Below are 8,675 nucleotides of genomic sequence, written 5' to 3'. Positions count from 1 at the left end.
GGGGGGGGGGGGGGGGAGAGCGATTCCACTGGGGATCGAACCCAGAATCTCTGGTTTCGTAGACCAGCGCCTTATCCATTGGGCCATGGAATCGTCGATGTTGTATTGTGCTAAAAAACAATTATAATGACACATCAGTAATTGAAGACATGCACCAAAAAGAAGTAAGGAGATACATCTATCATCTATTTAAAATTTCAAATACAGATTAACTATGCGGCTCTTTCCTTCCAAATAGCTGAAAGGATCGAGTTCAAGACAGTAGCAGAAGCTTTATTTTGTGCAAGCAAGGCTGCAGATCCATAGTCCAATTGAGGTGTAAAATGTTGAAAAATAGATGTCATAGTGCAATGGACAAAATCTGTGGCTTTGCCAACTTCTTTTTTTCGCTAGTGACTTAGCTTAAATGTGTGAAGACGTTAGCTTAAACCTTTGTATTTTTCTTCCTTTACTCTACTAGGTTCCACTATGTGATACATGATTTCATGTAACAACTTATCCAAATGTCTATGTTGCTCATTGTTATAAGCACATTTGACAACATTTTGTGTCGCCCATCTTAGGTGTATACAAGTTAAAATGAGAATTGTTTGAATGGACATAAATATCCAAATTAGAATGAGAGGAGTATTCATGTATGCAAAATGAGGCTAAATAAGTAGTCCTTAAAGACTACTACAAGTACATTATCATTAATAAAAAATTGCGTCCTCCTAGGTTTGACTCTCAAGTTTGGTGTTCCTTCTCCATCCATTGTGATAAGAGCCTTAACAATACTAGGCAGAGAATCGATATCATGAACATTTTGTTTCTTTCTCCAATGTTGATAATATTATTCACTTTGATACATTTACCACTAAATATCAATCTTATTTGAATTATTTGAGTAGTACACTTATATAGTTGTGTAAAAACTGAATGGAAGTAGTATAATGCTATGACGTGAACAAAGGAACTTGGATATCCATACCACTTGAACAATCTCTTGTTCTCCCTCTATCTCCTTGATTCACAATTGAACCAACAACCAAATTATAGATTTGCTTTACTCATTGTCATTGCTTGCAACTTGCAAGAATTTCTGCTGCAACAGTTCGTGGTCTTCTCAAAACAAACTTCTTTTGGGAAGTGGATGATGAAGACCACCATCTTCGATCTATCTATCTAGTAGCGCTAGCTAAGATTTGTGAGCTATGGAAGGGATGGGTTTGCCTTCTCTCAAAAATCAATTCAATATACAATACAATACATTTGATTTGACAGATTAAAATAAAAATGGTGTTATATGTATGCTAAAATTTCAATGGTTTTAGAATATGTACAATACTTCATAGTAATGTTTTATTTGCTAGATTAAAAATAAAGTAGCATAAAAAAGCTAGTGTACTAATATAATAATCCTATAGTACTCTAGAAGACGACTTCCTTTGCAGGTGATTGTGTATCAACATCATCCGTGTAATTCTTCCAGTACCAATGGTCTCTCCACACTCGGGACATCTCTTCAATGGGTATATTCTTGGTTTCGGGCACGTAAAAGTAGACAAACAGAGTCATTATGAACACAAATGCTGCAAAGAAGATGAACAACCCAAACTTCATCCAGCACAGCATCTTCAAGAAAACTTGTGCCACCCCAAACGTGAATAACATGTTCATGGAGACAGTAATGCTTTGTGCTGCAGATCGAACTTCCAATGGAGAAATCTCACTTGGAATTAACCATCCCAATGGAACCCATGAGAATGCAAAGGCTGTCACGAATATGCAGATGCACAGAACTACTAATATTGCGTAGCTCTGGGGCAAAACAGTGGCGATCATCCCTGTAGTTATGAATTTCCACCCAATAAGACCTGCTACTAATCCTTGGAACACACACATTAGGACGCCACCCGTGAGGAGAAGTACCTTTATTCCATACCTGTCTGTACAATAGACTGAAATAAGAGTTGCACCCACATTGACAGCCCCGGTGATGACAGCAGACATGAGGGAAGCGTTGGACTTAAAGCCTAGCGGTTGAAAAAGCAGGGGAGCATAGAACATGACCACGTTAATCCCTGTGAGCTGCTGGAATGTCGGAATCAGCGTTGATAAAATCAACTGGGGTTTGTACTTTCTGACTCTGAAAAGGACTTTCCATGGGTGTTGTACTTTCTTGGATGCTTCACTCGCCTCCAAAAGGTCCTTCAGTTCAGCATTGATGTTGTCGACTCCCCTGATCTTTTTCAAGAGTTACTCTGCCTCCTCTGTTTTTCCCCTTTGGATCAGCGAACTGGGAGTATCGTCGAGAAACAAGGACGAAATTAAAATGACTAGCGCAGAAAGGCTGCACCACCTAAGCTAACCCTCCAGCCCCAACCAGCAGAGATCTTGTCACTAAGGAAATTGACGATATTAGCAACCAAGATCCCAAAAGTGATGGCCAATTGGAAGAGGACGTTGAATGTACCCCTGTACTTGTAGGGAGCAATCTCAGACAAATAAAAATAGGGACTGACTGATTAGCAAATCCGACTCCGATCCCAATAAGGATACGACCCAAGATGAGCATGCTAATGTGGAAGGCAGCGGCATTGAGAACTGCACCAAACAAGAAGAAGAGACCTCCAAGGAACATGGTCACTTTTCTGCCGTGTTTCTTACTAACTGAAGAAGCGACAAAGGAGGTGAAAAAGGCAGCCACGTAAAGAGAAGAGGTGAAAAGGGTGAGCAACTGGCTGTCGAACTTGCAGTACTGATTGGTGGAGGTGTCGAGGGCCTCTTTGCGATAAACAGAAGGGAAGAAAAGTTTGAGAAAAGGATCCATAGAAGTAACTTCGCCTGAAATTCCAATGTCATAACCAATGATCAACCCTCCCATTGCTGCCATGATACAAGTAATCGCCACGTAACGTGTCAACTTCCCTGGGTACTCGAACCCCCTTCATCAGCAGCCATAAAGTTCCCACCAGCCATGATCAAATACAATGATGTATTATGTTTAAGTTTAGTTAATCAATTATGAGGGTATACATAGATGTCAAAAACTAGTTTGAAAAGGATTAGAATTACTTTCATTGCAATTCTAAATTGTGTAGGATTAGGCCATATTTTGCAGTTTTAATATCGCTTTTACTATCAAATTAGGAAACTAATGTTATGACGGTTGATATATATATATGTCAAAACTGAGTTTGAAAAGGATTACGATTATCTTGTAATCCTAATTATGTAGGATTAGGGTCTTCCTCCTAATTGCGATAAAACCCCGTCATTCCTTTTAATTTCGTTAATTCCGTAGGATTAGCAACTACTCTTTTTCTTGAATTTTAGGAATCTTATGTTTTCAATAGTGATTTTCTTTAGGGAAAAGGGTTAAAAATACCACTCGACTTTGTTTTATTAGTTGAATGTGCCCTCGCCGTTAAAATGAAATTATTTTTACCCCTGTCGTCCACAAACTTGTCACATATACCCCTCAATTGGATGGAAAATCCTAAATCAATAAAAATATCTCAATTTACTTAAATTGATCAATTTAAACCCGACCCGATCCACAAATTATTTAACCCACCTATATTCATCTTCATTTTTTTTGGATATACACAAAAGCAAAAACAAAGGATAAAATTTCTCGTAGTGAGGATCCCAACAATAATGTGGTACACGATCCTTTGTTAGAGAAAGGGAAAGAGAAATTCAATAAAATGATGGCAAAGCAAAAGCGACGAGAAAGAGAATGGGTTGGCAGATCTCTTACTTCACCTGATCTTCCGGCCGAAGAAACGACGGAATCGCTATAGTGAAGTTATTCGACTTCATATTGAAGAGGCAATGATATTGGTTCCTCTCTTTGAAAAACAAAGAATTTTGTACTGGGCCAAACTAGTTTGCTGAAACTATGACATTTGATTATCAATATTCTCTTCCCAAAGAAGTTACAAAAGTGCCAAATCAAAATATTCTCTGGTTTTGTTACTTTGCTTGTCCAGTGATATTTTTCTTTTATTTAAAATGGACAGAAAATATTGTAGCATGGTTTCAAATGGAATGTGGAAATGAATACTTAACAATGACGGAGGATGATGCTTAGAATGGGAGTGTTGTGGAAGCCGAATATATAGAGAGTGATGAAATCACAACTACTATATCTAAAGGTAACTAATAAATAGTAAATGAGACAACAATAAAAAGAACACCAAGAATTAACGAGGTTTCATAAATTTTTGTTTTCTTTTGCCTACTCTCGTACACAACCAATCAATATATATTTCACTCCAAAAGAGTACAAGTGAAATACTACAAGAGACAAAGAAGAACAAATGCCGTAAGAGATGAGAAGGCAAGTAAGAGGTATATTACAAATGAATTAGCTTCTACCTATTTATAGGAGTGAATTCTTCCTATTGATGTCATCCATGAAATTACAATATGTCAAAATGTCAAGATTTACCTTGTGAAACCAATTTATGGTTCACCTAAATTTCACCTACAAAAGGGGCTATCTTGAATTTTCTACCAATGAAGAATTATCCTCTAACTACCATATCTTCTCATTAATCCATTTTTGAATCTTGTCAAATTTAACAAATCTCCACCTTGGCAAGATTTTCCATTTTCAACTTTCTCTCAACAACAATTTTGATTGTGTCTTCAACCTCAATCTTCAATGTACAACAATGTTGATCAAGTTCAAACAATGTTGAAACTTGACCGCAGTCACCATTTTTGTCAACATATCGACATGATTATCCGTAGTATGAATTTTCTGCATTATGACTCCACCATCTTCTATGATGTCTCGTATGAAATGATATCGGACGTCAATCTGCTTCGTTCTTGCATGATAAACTTGGTTCTTTGCTAATTGAATAGCACTCTGACTATCACAAAATATTGTGATTCCTTCTTGTCCAATACCAAGCTCTCTAAGCAATCCTTGAAGCCAAATTGCTTCCTTCGCAGCCTCTCTAATTGCCATGTACTCTGCCTCAGTGGTAGACAAAACAATTTTTGACTGCAAAGTAGACTTCCAATTAACTGGTGCATTTGCAATTGTGAAAACATAACCAGTAGTTGATCTTCGTTTGTCCAAATCACCTGCATAATCTGAGTCACAATATCCAATAAGACATTGACTATCTTTCTGCTCGAAAACCAAACCAACATCTACAGTAATATGAATATACCGTAGAATCCATTTTACAGCCTGCCAATGATCCTTTTTAGGATTATACATGTACCTGCTTACAACTTCAACAACGTGTGAAATATCTGGCCTTATGCAAATGATTGCATACATCAAGCTACTAATAACATTCGCGTATGGTACTCTCGACATATATTCTCGTTTAGCTTCATTCTTAAGTGACATTGCATCACTAAGCTTAAAATGAGGATTAAGCAGAGTGCTAACCGACTTCGTTTTTTCATTCATACCGAATCGATTTAGTACTCTCTTCAAATATTCTTTCTGAGATAAATAGAGTTTCTTTGAATGTCTATCTCTTTTTATCTCCATGCCAAGAATCTTTTTTGCCTTACCCAAATCCTTCATCTCAAACTCCTTTCTTAGTTGAATATTTAGCTTCTCAATTTCCTCTTGAGTTTTAGAAGCTATCAACATATCATCAACATATAGGAGAAGATATATAAAGAAATTATCTTCAAGCTTGCGCAAATATACACAATGATCGTATTTGCGTCTTATGTACCTTTGCTGCAACATAAACTTATCAAATCGTTTGTACTACCATTGTCTAGAAGATTATTTTAATCCGTACAATAATTTTTCAAGTTTGCACACCATATTTTTTCCCATCAACTTTGAATCCTTCTGGCTGAGTCATATAGATTTCCTCTTTCAAGTCTCCATGTAAAAATGCAGTTTTTAAATCCAACTGAACTAGTTCCAAATTCAAGTGTGCTACCAAAGCCAACAAGACTCTAATGGAGGAGTATTTCACAACTGGAGAAAACACCTCATTATAATCAATTCCCTCCTTTTGAGATCCTTTTTCCACCAATCTTGCTTTGTAGCGAACATCTTCTTGGTTAGGAAATTCGTCTGTCTTTGCAAATACTCGATTGCACCCAATTGCTTTCTTGCCCTCCGGGAGATTGGCCAATCCCCATGTATGATTCTGATGAAGAGACTGCATTTATTTATCAATGACATTCTTTCAAAATCTTCTTGGGAATTTTAGACTGCGTCTTTATAAATGGTAAGAATGTCATCGACTGCAATTGAGTTAGCACAAGCCACCATATCTGTGAGTCGAACAAGTTTTCTTATTGACCTTTTTGGCTTGGTCGTTGCTATTGATTAAAGTTGTGGTTGAGGTTCTTGAGATGAAATCTCCTCTTCGACTGACTCTCCTTCAAGAGGAAAATCTTCTGTTGTTTCCTCGTTTGATTCCTGAGTTGGGAAAATTATCTTTCCCTCAAACTCCACCTGCTTTGAAGCACCATCAATTTGTTTGACTTCTTCAACTGTTACTTTATTTGTCAAGGTAGATTCATCAAAGGTAACATCCCTGCTGAAAATAAATTTTCTTGTCTCCGGACGCCATAAACGGTATCCTTTGACTCCAGAAGTAATTTCCATAAATAAAGCTTTCTTTGTTCTAGGGTCCAATTTTGATTCTCTTACATGATAATATGCAATTGAGCCAAATACATATAAAGAACCATAATCTTAAGCAGGTTTTCCATACCATTTTTTAGATGGTGTCTTCCCACCAATAGCAGCAGATGGTAGGCGATTAATGAGGTGACATGCATATGTTATTGCCTCAGCCCAAAATTCTTTGCCCAAGCCAGCATTGGACAACATACACCGAACCTTCTCCAGCAATGTTCGATTCATGCGTTCTGCCACTCCATTCTGTTGGGGTGTATTTCTGACGTGAAATGTTTGACGATGCCATTTTCCTCACATTTTTTTTGAAAAAGAACATTTTTGTATTCTCCACCATTGTCTGTGCGAAGACGCTTGATCTTTCTGCTACTTTGAGTTTCTATCATCGCCTTTCGTTTGAGAAAAATTCCCAATACTTGATCTTTTGTTTTCATTGTATACACCCACGATCTTCTGGAAAAGTCATCAACAAAGGTTACAAAATAGTGTTTCCCACCTAGTAAAGGTGTTTTGGAAGCACCCCAAATATTTGAATGAACATAATCCAAAGTACCTTTAGTATTATGAATATCTGTTCCAAATTTAACCCTTGTTTGCTTTCCCTTGACACAATGCTCACAAAACTCCAAGTTGCAAGTTTTTACTCCTTTTAGAAATCCTTGATCTTATAAAGTTTTCAAGGATTTTCCTCCAGCATGTCGCAAGCGCATATGCCACAGGTTGGTCATTTCTGTCTCCTTTTCGTCATTGGATGTTGTTGCCCCTGTCCCAATAACTGTATTACCTTCATAGTGGTACATGTTATTATTTCTTTCGAATTGTCTTCATTACCACGAGTGAGCCAAAGCATATTCTCATCACGCCATTACCTGCAATGACTTTGAACCCCTTGGACTCTAGGGCTCCAACATAAATTAGATTTTTCTTCAAATCTGGTACATATCGAACATCTGTTAAATGTTCTGCTTAATCCATCATGGTTCCTTAATCGGATTGAACCAATACCATGTGCGGTAAGAGAATTATTATTTGCGGTGTGAATAACTCCACATTCTCCTTCTTATAAATCAACAAACTAGTCCCGATTGGGACACATATGATAACTACAAGCTAAGTCCATCAACCATACATCAAATGGTTTAGATTGATCTGTCATAACTAGTGAGTAATTGGAGTCATCACAATCAAACACATTTGAATCCATGACAGTCTTGCCATTATTTGGTTTGGCTTTTATATTCAACTTTGGGCAGTATTTCTTCCAGTGCCCTTTTTCTCGGAAAAAGGCACATTCATCTTTGCGAAGTCTGGATCTTAACTTGGATCTGTCTTTCTTCGTTCTCATATGATTTTGAGAATGACCTCTCGCAATCAATGCTTCTGCTTCTCCGCCTTTTTATTTTTCTCTTTCTTTGTTCATAACTATATAAGGCAGAACAAACTTCTTTGAGAGATACTTCATGATTCCCATGCAGTAGAGTCGTTTCAAGATGCTTGAACTCATCGGGAAGTGAACTTAACAATATTAAGGCCATATATTCATCCGTAAAAGTAACGTCCATATTCCACAAATCTGTTGCCAACTTATTAAAGCTGGTGATATGATCATTCATTGTGCTACCAGGAATATAAGTGAAGCGTAACAGTCTTCTTTTCATGTAAAGTTTATTTTGACTGTTTTTCTTCAAGAATTTTTCCTCCAATGAATTCCATAATTTATTTGCACATGTTTCCTTCGTGTATGGATACTTTTGTTCTCTTACTAGGTCAGATCGAATGGTACCGCAAGCACACGATTGATAATCTTCCAATCTTTTTCTCCTACACCGTCTGGTTTCTTTCATCAATTGCAATATCTAGCCCTTGTTAAAAAAGAACATCAAGGACCTCGTCTTGCCGCATTTCAAAATGTCCTGACCTGTCAAAAATTTTAACTGCAAATTTTGCATTTGACACAATTCTTATCATAAGAGGAGATGCCAATGATGACGTATTATTGACACTTGATGTGGACTCATCATTTTTCTTGTCTCCCATTTTACTGCAAATA

At 37.1% G+C, this 8,675-nt stretch overlaps 1 non-coding gene and 1 pseudogene across 1 annotated transcript; both read right to left on the bottom strand.

Moving 5' to 3' along the window:
* Positions 1 to 20: 20 nt before the first annotated feature.
* TRNAR-ACG lies at positions 21 to 93 on the bottom strand. The gene has a single exon. It is a non-coding gene; the product is annotated as a tRNA-Arg (tRNA).
* Positions 94 to 1,286: 1,193 nt separating this feature from the next.
* Positions 1,287 to 4,149, bottom strand: LOC114073937 (annotated as a pseudogene).
* Positions 4,150 to 8,675: the final 4,526 nt, after the last annotated feature.

The sequence above is a fragment of the Solanum pennellii genome, chromosome 3 (assembly GCF_001406875.1).
Source record: "Solanum pennellii chromosome 3, SPENNV200".
In the NCBI taxonomy this organism is placed as follows: Eukaryota; Viridiplantae; Streptophyta; class Magnoliopsida; order Solanales; family Solanaceae; genus Solanum; species Solanum pennellii.
This window is presented reverse-complemented; position numbering and strand designations above follow the sequence as displayed.